A 13,850-nucleotide genomic window follows, 5' to 3' on the forward strand; every position below is an offset into this window, starting at 1 on the left:
GCGGTATGAATATACGTAATGCGACTGAGCCGCAGAGTTTAAATGGTGAAGACGGTAAACTGTATGGGATATGTATTTTACCACAGTTACAAAATAAAAAATTTTTCAACCATTTGAAAATGTGGGGAACATTTTAAGATTTTAATTATTAGCATGAATTTTTACCATTCTCTATATTGTGCGATGCCAGTTTTAAATGCAGATATCATTAGTATTTAACTCACAGGCGGAATCATAGAAATTCCACAATTTTCGTGGTTTGGCTTGTCTCCAGGGAGTGCCTAGAGCTGTCCAGAAGAGACAAACACAAGAAAGATTGAGGAAGGTTGGAAGGAGGAAGACCCGCCCCCTCCCCCTCCCCCCCCAGTCTTTCCCCCAAGCTCAGAGCCGGACTGGGGCACGCTTTCTTTTCCAGCTCAGACCTGCAGTGCTGTTGGCTTCCGGCTCCCGGCAGCCGCTGACCGCGGTGCCGCGCCCTGGCCGAGTCTGGAAAGAGTCCGGCCCGGTGTCTCGCGTTCCCGAAGGCCGGCTGCCCGACAGGACAGACAGGCACCTCCCAACGCCACCGTCTCCTCCGCGCCGCGCCACTCGCGTTCCGCCCCTGGATCCGAATCGGCGAGAGGCCCGGCGCCGCTAGCGCGGGGAAGGGATGGCCACCACCATCCCCACCCCCCCGCCCCCCGCCGCCCCGGACCGTCCCCACGACCGCGCCCAGGACCCTGTCCCCGGCGGCAGGCGGCGGCAGTGGCGGGGCAGGGCGACTACACCGGCCACACGCCATGAGGCTGGCCCCCCGGAGCACTGATAGTAACATCTAAGGCAGTGCCGTCCAATGGGAATAATAATAATATGAATCACATATGTGAACCACGTCATATGCAATTTTAAAATTACCAATTTTAAAATTTCTAAGAAAGTAAAAGGAAATAGATGACATTAATTTTAATAATTAATTTTATTTAACTTAGTATATCTAAAATATTATCATTTCAACAGGTAATCAATATGAACAATTATTAACAGACATTTAACTTTCTTTTTTCTTACGAAGTCTTCAGAATCCAAGATGTGTTTTACACTTAGGGCGCATCTCGTTTCAAGGGCTCAGTGCCACATGTGGCTAGTGGCTAATGTAGTGGACGGGGACGGGGCAGGGTTAGAGAAAGAGAAGAGAAGTGGGTGGCTGGGGTGTTGTTGCCACTTGGTGTCCTACCCCTGGCTGCCAAAACAAGTCTCCACCAACACCTGTCTTGTACGTCACATGAAGCAGCTCTGGGGCGCCACGATTTCTGTGAGTAATTTTGATGACTATTGTGTTGTTATTTTAACATCGATTGTTAGGAAGATTTAAGTATTCCTGTGTATATGATGACAGCGCCATGCAGATACTCACTAAGCCGTGTTTCTAATGCTAGCGCGGAAAAACATAGCCCCAGATCAATACACACAGAAGCGGAAGGTAGATGTATCCCTTGCCACGAGGGAGACCGAGTAATAAACCTCACGCTCCACGTTGTTTATTTTAGGAGCCATCACCTTGGGAAATAAAGGAAAATTCTGAGAAAGAAAAATCAACATTCCAGCAGATACACTCTGAAGTTTGCAAAATGGTTACCTAACCAGGCCAAAAGTAAGGCAAAAAATAAAAACCCCAAAGCCTGGCTCCCGGGCTTCGAGATCGTAGCCAGAGAAGGCGCGCCTGAGCTGCCCCGCTGCTCCTGTAAACACCCTGAGAATTCCCCTGACGGCTCTAGAACGCTGCCATCACGCAGCATCTCCCTGCTCGCCAGCCTTTTCCTTTTCGGAGTGACTTTCCTGACGGACTAGCCTGTCATGTAGTGGTGAACGACGGTAACTACAGGCCGCTCTATTAAAAAGCTTCGTGCCTAGCATCAAAAGAATCAGATGAATCAAAAGAATAAATGCCTAGGAAGATCGGTAGGGGAAGAAAGGGATAAAGAAAGGGGGGGTAATCAGAAGGAGGAATGAAGCATGAGAGACTATGGACTCTGGCAAACAAACTGAGGGCTTCAGAGGGGAGGGGGGTGGGGGAATGGGATAGACGGGTGATGGGTATTAAGGAGGGCACGTATTGCATGGTGCACTGGGTGTTATACGCAACTAATGAATCATCGAACTTTACATCAAAAACCAGGGATGTACTGTATTGTGACTAGCATAATATAATAAAAAAATTAAAAAAAAAGAATAAATGCCACATAAAATGAACTCCGGGAAACCCACCACTCGATTTAAGAACTAGAACATTATCTCTTGGTGTACCCCTCTGTATGCCTCTTTCCTATCTTATCCTCCCTTCTCACTAGAAGGAACAGTAGCTTGAATTTTATGGGGCCCATTTTTTTTAATGTTTTAAAAATCTGTAGCTTTATCATATGGGTATGCAGCCCTAAACAAAATATTGTTTAATTCACTTGTTTGAGCTTTGTAAGTGTGGTATCATGACGATGCAGTTTTCTGCAACCTGCCGTTTTCGTACATAATATTTGACCAGGTTCTGTGGGTAGCTGTTGTTCATTCACTAGCGCAATATTTGGATTTTATTTATACATTTTCCTATCAATGGACGTTCGGTAGCTTCCACTTCTTTGCTATTGTAAACAGTACTGCGATGAGTACTCTTACGCATGCGCAAGACTTCCTCTGCAGTCTAGTTCAGTTTCTCAAAATATTGCGCAAGTCTCTTTCAGGTGTACCAATTTACAATTCGAATAATTCGAATAATTTCGTTTGTAGATTCTTTTATTGTTTTCTACGTACACAATTACATTAGCTGCAAGTGATGACAGTGTAGTTTCCTTCTTTCTCCTTGTGTCTGTGCTATGCTTACCCTCCTGAGCAGACACCTTTGTCTTGTTCTGCTCTTAAAGGAACAGTAGCTTTCAATGATTCACCATGAAGAATGATGACTACTGTAGGCTTTAAAAAAAAAAAAAAAGATAACCTTTTAATGTTGGGAAGTTTCATTTTATTCCTGCGTTACTAAGAGCTTTTTTCATGATTGGACGTTGCCTTTTACTGAATGCCTTTGCTACGTTGGCTGAGATAATCATAGAACTCCTCCTTTAACCCATTAATGGGAAGAGTTAACGTTACAGGTTTTTAGGTTAAATCATCCTAATATTCTTGGGCTAAATCCGGCTTCGTCATGATGAATTGTCTTTATCATATACTGCGTGGACTCGATTTGCTAATATTTTATTTATAACATTTCCATCTATGTTCATGACGGATTCTGGTCTGTTTTTCTCAAACGGTGCTTGACTGATTCTATTTCAAAGTTGTACTAATCTCACATGAGTTGGGGAGTATTGTTTCTTTTGATATTCTTTATAAGAGTGGGTATAAACTTAGAATAGGGGCACCTGGGTGGCTCAGTCGGTTAAGCATCCAACTCTTGATTTTGGCTCAGGTTATGATCTGTGTTCCGGCTCCGTGCTCAGCAGGAGTCTGCTTGAGATTGTCTCTCTCCCTCGGCCCCTACCCCGCCCCCCATGCACATGGACTTTCACTCTTTCTCCCTAAAATAAATAAATCTTAAAAATAAAGGAAAATAAAGTAAAATTCGGGTAATTTAGCCTATGAAAACCTGCTAGGAATTGCATAAAAACCAGCTAAGCTTGATTTTTTTTTTAAGCCACTGATTCAATTTCTTTAATACTATTGGAAACGCAGGCTTTCTTGTTACCGCTTTGACAAATTACATTTTTCTAGAAATGCCTCCCTTTCTAATAAGTTTTCAAATTCACTGATGTAATGTTATCTGTGGTGGTTCATCCTATCTTTTTAACCCCTTCGGTAACCCCTTGCAGCTTTCTTCTGTTCTTTTTCTCTATTATTCATGCATGCTACTATCCTCTTTCTTAATGGATCTTACCAGAGGGTGTATTTTATCTGATGTCTGCCTATTGATCATCTCTATTGTACATTTGTTGTCCGTGGCAATAGTTTTTGCTCTCATCTTTACGTCTTCCTTATGCTTTGAGTTTATTCTATTGGAGTTTTTTCTTTCCTCTTTTCCTCTTTCATTTATTTTCCCTCCTCTCTGCTTTTCTCTAACTCACTAATTTTCAGTCTTTTTTTTCTAATGTAAGCAACTAAAGCTATAAATTTCCCTATAATTACCATTTTTGCTGCATCCACCACTTTTGATATGTAGAATTTTTGACACATATCATATAGCTGTCTCTATACAACGTTCATTTTCTATTATGAATTCTGACTTGACTCATAAATTATTTAGAAGTATGCTTTCTAATTAATTTCCAAAACTTGGCAGGGGGGTGTCATTTTTCTTTCTGTTTCAGACTTCTGGTTTAATTTCATAACTTAGATCTATGGTCCTAGGTCATAAAAAGTGGTTTATATAAACCATATGATTTGAAATTTGTTGAAACTGGCTTTTATATGGTCAATTTTCGTCAACGTTCATGTGTACTTGAAAATAATGTCTATTCCTTGATGGATGGATGCAGACTAATTTATAAACAGCCAGTATATCAGGCTAGTTGACTATATTATTCAAATTTTTCTTGACTTATCAGTAACTGAAAGCCTTGTACTGAACTCTCATTATATTAGATTAGTCGATTTCTCTCCATAGTTCTCTACATTTTTATTTTGCACGTTTGGATGCTATTTCAGTAGGTACCCACAACTCAGGTGTCTTCCTGGTGAATTAAACCTTCTATCATGGTAATGATAAAAGGCCCTAGTAATGTTTTTTGCCCTATAGTCTATTTTGTCTCATATCAATATAATTACACCGGCCCTCTTTTAGTTAGTATATAGCTGGTATATCTTTTTTCATCATTTTACTTTCTTCCTTTCTGTGTCCTTTTATTTTAGGTGTGTCTAAGGTTTTTTTTTTCTTTTTATTCATTTATTTATTTATTCTCTTTTAGCAAGCTCTACATCCAATGTGGGGCTCAAACTAATGACCCTGAGATCAAGAATTGCATACCCCACCAACTGAGTCAGCCAGGTGCCCCTAGGTATGTCTAATTCTTTTTAAATCTAGGTCGGAGAATCGTTTATTTTGTTTTCAGATTTTTAAAATCTATTTATTTGAGAGAGAGAGAGAGAGAGCATGCGCGAGCACTGGGGGGAGGGGCAGAGGGAGAGGGAGAGAGAATCTCAAGCAGACTCCCCACGGAGCGCAGAGCCCTATGCAGAGCTCGATCCCACGACCCTGAGATCACAACCTGAGCCGAAACCAAGAGGCAGACACTTCACCGACTGTGCCGCCAGGCGCCCCGGAGAATCAGTCTTGTAATTAATTGTTTAGTCTACTTATACTTCTTATGATTACTGATAGTGTTTCCATTTTTACCATCTTTCTACTTTCTATTTGTTCTTTTCTAAACTTCTTTCTCCCCCCCTCCTTTTTTTCTAAATTGAGTTGGTTTTTTTCTTTATTCTCTCTTCTCCTCTACTGGCGGGGAAATTATATTTTCTTTGTTTTTAGTGATTACCCTTGACATTTTACCATGCACGTTTAACGAAGTCTGCAGTGCGTCAGTACTTGAACCTTCTCGGGAAGAATACGAGGAACTTCACTCGACTCTCATCAGCCTCACCTCCCCTTCCCCCACCTACACATCACTGTTGCCCAGACCTGGTTCCCGTCCCTTGTCAACCCCACATACTGGACACCATCACCATCTTCCAGCAGTAGATTTATGCAGACGGTGTTTCTTTGCAATTATCTACATGTTTACTAATTTTTTTGCCCACTCTTTCTTCTTGCATTTTTAGACCTGCCTTCTGGGATCATTTTCCTTCTTTCTGAAGTACCTCTTCTAGAAGTTGTTTTAGAGAAAGTCTGTTAATGGTAAAATTCTCTGTTTTTTTTCCGGACAATGTCCCTGGTACACCTTCATGTTTCTATTTCACACTCATTCTTGAAAGATAGTTGTGCTGGGTACACAATTCTGGGTTAATGGTTATTTTCTCTTATACTCTGAAGATTTTTTCTGAATCTATAAATCTTAGTTGTTGTCACCATCTAATTATTGTTTCTTTGTAGATAATTTATCTTTTCTCTCTAACTGCTTTTAAGATCTTTGCCTCTAGCGCTCTGTGGTGTCTCTACAATATGTCCAGGTGTGGGTTTCTTTTTCTTCTTTTTTTAACCTACTTGATGTATGCTGTGTTTCTTCTGTTCATGGATTCATGTCTTTCATCAGTTCTGGAAATTTGTAGCCATTATTAGCTTTTCAAATATAGCTTCTCCTTTTTAAAAAGAATATTTTATTTTTAAGCAATCTCTACACCCAATGTGGGGCTCGAACCCACAACCCGAGACTAAGAGTCATACACTCCACCAACCGAGCCAGCCAGGTGGCCCTAGATTCTCTTTTATTCTCTCTTTTCCCTTCTTCTGGGATTCTGACTGGGTATTTTTTAGACTTTCTCATTCCGTCTTCCCTTCTCTTAACCCGTCCTTCATATTTCTCATCTCCCTGTGTGGCACTCTAAGTAACTTTCTCAGATCCGTCTTCCAGTTCACTAATTCACTGTTCAGCTGTGTTTACGCTGTTGTTTGGCCAGTCCACTGAATTTTTTTTTTTTAAAGATTTTATTTATTTATTTGACAGAGATAGAGACAGCCAGCGAGAGAGGGAACACAAGCAGGGGGAGTGGGAGAGGAAGAAGCAGGCTCACAGCGGAGGAGCCCGATGTGGGACTCGATCCCAGAACGCTGGGATCACGCCCTGAGCTGAAGGCAGACGCTTAACCGCTGTGCCACCCAGGCGCCCCAGTCCACTGAATTTTTAACATCCGCAATTAAATTCCATTTGCTTCCTTTTCAGATATGTCCAGTTATTTGCAATAGTCTCTTTACTTTGCTTAGTTTTTTAATGACAGCTTTATTGGGATATAATTCACAAACAGTAAGATTCACACTTTGAAAGTATACACTTTCATAGTACATTCACAGAAGTTGTGATAATAGTAGCACTATCTAATTCTAGAATATTTCTGTCACCCCAAAAAAGAAATTCCATGCCCATTAGCAGTGACTACAAATTTCCCTCCACCCCTACCCCCCAGAAACCACGAATCTATTTCTTGTCCATAGAGATTTGTCTATTCTGGACATTCCATAATGTTTCTAAAGTTCATCCATGTTGTAGCAAGTATCATTACTTCATTCCTTCTTATGGCTGAGTAACAGCCCATTGTATGAATATACCAGATTTTGTTTATTTATTTACTAGTTGATGGACAGCTGGGCTGTTCCTGCTTTTGGCCGTTATGACTGATGGGCTCTGAACACTTCTGTACAAGTTTTTGTGCGGATGTGTATTTTCATGCTATAAGACATATAAAGAACTATGGGGCTGAAAGAATGTACCCGAGAAACACAAACTTTGAAGGGGGGCTCCCTTCCCAAAGCTGAGCTTCAGACCTCACTGCAAATTATGTGGTTGCTGCCCACTGGATGGCAGAGAAGACTGGAAGGTGGCGTGGGTCAGAGCCTGTCCTCAGTCTCTGGAAAGTCAAGAAATAACCTTCTGCGGGGCGCCTGGGTGGCACAGCGGTTAAGCGTCTGCCTTCGGCTCAGGGCGTGATCCCGGCGTCACGGGATCGAGCCCCACATCAGGCTCCTCTGCTATGAGCCTGCTTCTTCCTCTCCCACTCCCCCTGCTTGTGTTCCCTCTTTCGCTGGCTGTCTCTATCTCTGTCGGATAAATAAATAAAATCTTAAAAAAAAAAGAAAGAAAGAAATTACCTTCTGGGGCACAGGTGAGCTTCTCTCGGGGGTCAGGTGGGCAGGCACGCAGGCGCACAGAGGCAGCATGGGAACCGCTGCTGGACGGAGGCCTGGAGCACCTATTAGCCATGTGAGAGGGCCACCGGCAGGTGAGCACCAGGCTGGATGGGGCTGCAAGGTCACCGAGACTGTGCATTCTGGGTGTCTGGCTGGGACAGAGCACCACCGGCAGTCTTCCCACCCATGCCACCCTCCAAAGGGACAGCACTAGAACCAGCAGGAGAAGCCCCTTCCTCCCCCAAAGTCATTCCCGTGCCCTCTACTGAAAAAACTCTTCATGCTCACTGTAAGACAATATGTCTAAAGGAATGTTGCCCATTATCACACAGCAGGTATTGATGAGTGACTTTGGAGCTGAGAGTCAATAAACTGATGATTGGCACACCAAGTATCTAAATTTTGAATACAGGGAAATAGAAGTTTATATAAACATTGGATCGGTAAAGGGAGTAAAGAGAAGGGGGACTTCAGCAGTGACTTCTGTCTGTGGCTCCCCCGTGGGTGGTTCTCAAGATTTGCCCCAAGGCTACTCTGATCTCCAAAGCCTCTTGGAAGCTCCCACCCACCCTTTTGAGCTCCAACACCATTGCTGGCGATTCTCAAGCACATCCAGAAGCCACTGTGAGCTCACGTCTGCAACATCTCTGGAGAATTGCACCCTTTCCGTTTCGCCAGTCTTCAGAGCCTCTCACAAGGGCCTCTGGTTTGCAGACAATACTAGAAACCCACAGGGCAGAGGATTCTGGGAAATGTAGTTTCTGCTTCCCTGCACTGCAGAGTTGACCTCGGAAGGTGGCAGTGACAATACACAATCCCTTAGAGACCTGAGCTAAAATGGAGTCTTGAGTCAGATCCCCCACATTGCCACTGGTTCTAGGGGGACTTCCCAGTAGCCCCAGTAGCCACTGAAATGGGCATCTGCCCTCAGGGCCACCCACCCTTCCCTTGGCTTTCCAGTCAGGGCTCCCTATATATCTCAGGTTCGGGATATTTTGTTTGATTGATTTTAGTGCTGAAGGGCCTTGGAGATTTCCCCTACTTCCTGCATACCCAACAACACATTACAAGTGTTTTTTTTCAGGATGCGGTTTTTTAGGGAGGGAGCCGTTCAGATTCAGAGAATCTAGTCCATCACACTGCCAAAAGGAGATGATTGATTGATTGATTTAAAATTGGCTCCTCCCCCGGCATGGAGCCCAATGCAGAGCTTGAACTCAAGACCCAGAGATCAAGATCCGAGCTGAGATCAAGAGCCGGATGCTTAACTGACTGAGCCACCCAGGTGCCCCGATCCACATACTTTTTAAAAGAAAATAATTCCAACTCTGAGCACTGCCATAAATCAGTGGATTAATTTTGATGCTGTTGTTGGCAAGAGAAAAAAACTGAGAAAGCAGTGATTCAAACCTGTAGCTGTATCCCAGATGCCTAGAGGGTCTGATGAAAGCTACAATTACAGAACGAAATACATCTCCAAAACATGTTGCATACATTATCAGGCGGTTCGAAGACCTCTGATGCCCATTCGAAGACCCTAGCCATGGAGAGTAAGAACCTAACCAAAGAGAAATAAGGCCCCATACCAAATCTCGGCCCAGCTTTTAGAAAGAGGACAAAGCCATTAGGATTTTTCTCCCAATGCCCTTCTAAAGACAAATAAAAGCATCTCTAATTAAATGTTCACTGTTCATCATTTTTAGCATATTAGCTTTAAATTATATCAAAGATAAAGTCGAGTTTTTCATGTTGCATAAAAAACGTGCAGGGGGATGGGCCCCTTCGTGTAATTAATGCCCACACTGTCTTTATGCTTATTTCATAAAGACCAAGCGTAGTTTCACTAATAAGTTATTATAAGAGTTTCTACTTGGAATAACTTTGCTTATATGAGATTTTCATCACCTCATTCATGTCAAGCTCCCAACTCAAGCTATGCTCTTATGGGGAAAATAGTTTTATGCAGTGGTTGGTTTTTTTCAGGAATCCCTCAGGTGAAAAACTGGATTGTCTTGTTTCTTGCATGTAGTCTTGCCCTCACTCCCACCCTCTGGCTACCCTACAGGGCCCCCAGGAAAGAAATGGCATGGCAGAAAGACCTGGAAGGCCACTCTGACTTCAGCCAGGAAGCCTCAAGCAGATTAATTCCCATCTCCAGGTTTCCATTTAGTCATCTGTCCAGGAACAATGACAATATCCGCAGAGTGCTTGGGCAAGGACAGCAAGGTTGCAAGAAACATTGATTCCCTGCATGCTATCCTGGTGCAGCTCAGCAAATGTTTATTGACTGTAACTGACAACTGGTTCTGGTTAATTGTCTAGCTCGGAAAAAGGATCCAGCTTTGTCTGCTGGGTCCATTTAGAATTATGAACTTGCCCATTGTTCAATGGCGGATCCTGTAGCCAAACAAATGAATAGTTAATTGAAAGCCAGGCAACGAGGGCTTTTCGCTTTGGGTGGAAACTTAATTCCCAGACAATCCATACATTATGTATAAACTGCCTTGACCTGCTTCTGCTCTTGGCACTAGGCCAGCGCCCAGGACAGGAAGATCATGGAAGGGGAGGGGGGATGAGGGTGAGGATAGGGGTGAGTGACCCAGTTGAGAGCTTCCCTCTCACGCCGCAGGGATGAGGAACCTCCAGGAGATCAGGGATGAACTCGCAACTTGATTCACCATCAGGATACGCTGTGGTCACCTCTGCTACAGTCCAGAAGGCAATCTTTCTGAACTACCGCCAGGCAGGGTGCAGCCACTTCCAGAAACACTTTGCAGTTTCTAATAAAGTGAAATATATACTCACATATATATGACCTAGCAATCCCATTTACTGAAGAGGTACTTACCTGAGAGAAACGAACATTTGTCCACACGGAGACGTGTATGTGAATGTCCTAGCAGCTTTATCATAAGCCATAAGTTGGGTAATCCTATCCCAACAGGAAACAGCTCAGATGTCCTTCAACCAGAGCATGAATTAACAAACATCCAGGCAATAGAATTCTGCTCAGTAGTAAAAAGAACTGAACTCTTGGTATATACAACGACATGAATGAATCTCGAAAGCATCATACTAAGTGAAAGAGTCCAGATGGAAAGAGCTAGATGATTTGCATTTATACGGAATTTTTAAGAAAAGGCGAAACTATAATGGGGTAAAGAAGGTCAGCTGTTGTCAGGGGCTGGGGGTGGGGGGAGGGAGTGACTAAAAGGGGCACAAGGGAATTTTCTGAGGTGATATAATTATTCAGTAACATGACCGTGGTGGGGGTTACATGAAAATATACACTTCTCAAATCTCTTTGAATTGGGCTTAAAATTAAAGGGTTTCATTGTGTGTAAATGGTACCTCAATGAAGCTGATTTTTTGAAAAATTATGTCACTTGCAGCGATCATGTTTCTCTCTCAGGAAAACCTGAGACCAGCGAAGCTTCCTTGAGTTTGATCTCAGACTCATTTTTCAGGCAGATCAATGGGCCTCAAAAGAATTCCCTAGGACCTCGTTCTGAGCCCGTGGCAGCAAAGGCTGCTGCAGGCTTCTAGAACTGAGCTTACGTGGTGCTCTCTGCTTCAGGAGTCCACCGGTTTAAAGCCCAGAGAGGAAGTCAGGTCGTTCCTATGATGCGGAACAGGATTCCAAACCACCTGGAGGGGCTCAACGGGACCCCGAAGTCTTTCAGATGACCCCCACGTTGGTGCCGATCTTGTAGACTTGTTTTTTAAAGACTTTGTTTGTTTGTTTATTGAGCGTGAGCGGGGGATGGGGTTGAGGGAGAGAGAGAAGCCTCAAGCAGACTCCCGGCTAAGCGTGGAGCTAGATACGAGCCTTGATCCCACGACCCTGAGATCGTGACCTGAGCTGAAATCAAGTCAGACGCCCTCTGATCTAATCAGAGCTTTCTGTGGATTAGGCATCACCTTCCCAGAGCTGCCCACCCAGGAAACATAGTTGTCAATCTTCTGCCACCTTCGTGGAGTCTCCCAATGACCTTGGAAGGCGGCTGTTGTGATTGTCCCCATTTTGTAGGTGAAGAAACCAAGACTCAGAGAGCTTGGGTGGCTGTTCTAGGATCACGCAGCCCTGAATCGACCCGGAAAGGGCCAGATCCTACCTAAGGCTTCTGTCTGCAGAGCCCTCGCTTTCAGCAGCACGCTGTCCACCCGGCGAATGGCTCTCCTACGTGGAAAGCATCAGGCTTCTGAAGATACCTTGAGAAGCTAAGGTCTCCTAAAGACTAACAGCTCTGGGTCCTTATAACATTCCCATAGGGGGTTAAATTTCAAAGTCTGACAACACAGAGTTCAGGGCTAACAATTCTTTTTTTGTTTTTTATTTTGTGTATTTATTTGTCGGGGAGGGGGGCACACGCAGGGGGAGTGGAAGAGGGAGAAGCAGGCTCCCCGCTGAGCAGGGAGCCCGATGTGGGACTCGATGCCACAACTCTGGGATCACAACCTGAGCCGAAGGCAGACGCCTAACCAACCGAGCCGCCCAGGTATCCCCAGGGCTAAGAATTCTGAAACCGTTTGGAGAAGCAGGTATTACTCATTGCTTGCTATGGCCATGGGAGAGACTCCCTCAGGCCTGCATGGCCTGTCTGTTCCAGCAGTTCCTGTGGGGGATTCTGAACCACACAGGCCCCAGAGGAAGGACTACACCACTGACAGGCTGTGTGGTCTTAGGCAGGTGACTCAGCCTCTCTGTGCCTGAGTTTCCTCATCTGTCAGTGAGGGAGAAGTTATTCCTACCCCTTAGGGTGGTTGTGAGGATTAAATGAAATCCTATACATAAATCCCTTGGGGCGCCAGGGTGGCTCAGGTCATGGAGTTGGGGTCCTGGGAGCCAGCCTGCTCAGCAGGGAGTCTGCTTCTGCCCCTCCTCCCCTCTCCCCTCCTGCTCCTGCTCTCTCGTTCTCCAGTGCTCTTTCAAATAAATAAATAAAATCTTAAAAAATAAAAAAAAAATAAATCTTTAAAAGCCCTGAGTCCAGGACATAGCACACAGCAATTGTGCCATAAATGTTACTTATGACTGAAAGAAAAGGACCCTGAATTCCTTTCTGGGCTTTGAAACTATGGACTCCCAAAGCAAAACCACCACATAAGCTCTGGTTCTAGAAACCTCCAACAACTTTGCCCACCACAGGCTCAGAACAAGGTCCCTGGGAATTCTTTTGAGGCCCACTGACCTGCCTGAAAAAAGAGTCTAAAATCAAACCCAAGTAAATTTCGCTCGTGTTCATTTCAGCGCTAAGGCTATGACGTCAGGACTGTGGTGGGCGCTGGGGCCCTCTCGGCTTCCTCCAGCTCTCAGCAACGGATGGGGGGCGAGGGGGCTGCCTGAGCACAATTCAGCTCTAGGCTGCAGGGAGGGGGGCAGGCTCCTGGACAAGGTTTGACTTTATAGCCACATGTAGACAAGACTGACCTCTTTCCTTGAGGAGTAGGGAAAGAGCACAGAATCTCTTGGCTCAGGGCTTTTGTTCAAGGGTGCAAGCCCAAGGTAGTGAGCTGTCCCCTTGCGCTTCCCCTGCCCGACAGGTCAGAGAGGGAGCAGCCCTGGTTGTGTACCACCTGGCCTCACTGATCGGCCCGGGGTGAGCACCTGCCTTCAGCCAGGTCAACCAGAATCCCTCCCTGACGATTTAGAATCGGGCCCAGAAGAGTCTGGGCTCATTCTGCTTATCACCATGGAAGAGAGGTCAACTTGGAAGCTGCTGGGTGAGGCCATTTGCTGTCACGTTCCCTAGGATGCAGGGAAAGCCAGTCTTCAGGGAGACAGAAAGATGGAATAGAAACAGAGTTGGAGGAAAGTGACTTTCTGGATTCTGCAAACCCAGGCCTTGGGTCTCATCTCTTCTCCAAGACCCAGCTGCATCCTTGTGCTTAGATTTCTAAAGATGTTCCTGTATCCTTAGACTATAAAATCCCCTTTTGTCATCAACCTGTCCCCAGTTGTTTCTAGCAGTCTCAGCCCCAAGAATCTTCACGAAAGCAACTTGAGGCAAACACCTCTTTTTGTCTCCTTCCCCACGGTGTGACTTCTGGT

This window comes from Ursus americanus, chromosome 28 (assembly GCF_024610735.1).
Source record: "Ursus americanus isolate L20-20 chromosome 28, mUrsAme1.1.p, whole genome shotgun sequence".
Taxonomy (NCBI): domain Eukaryota; kingdom Metazoa; phylum Chordata; class Mammalia; order Carnivora; family Ursidae; genus Ursus; species Ursus americanus.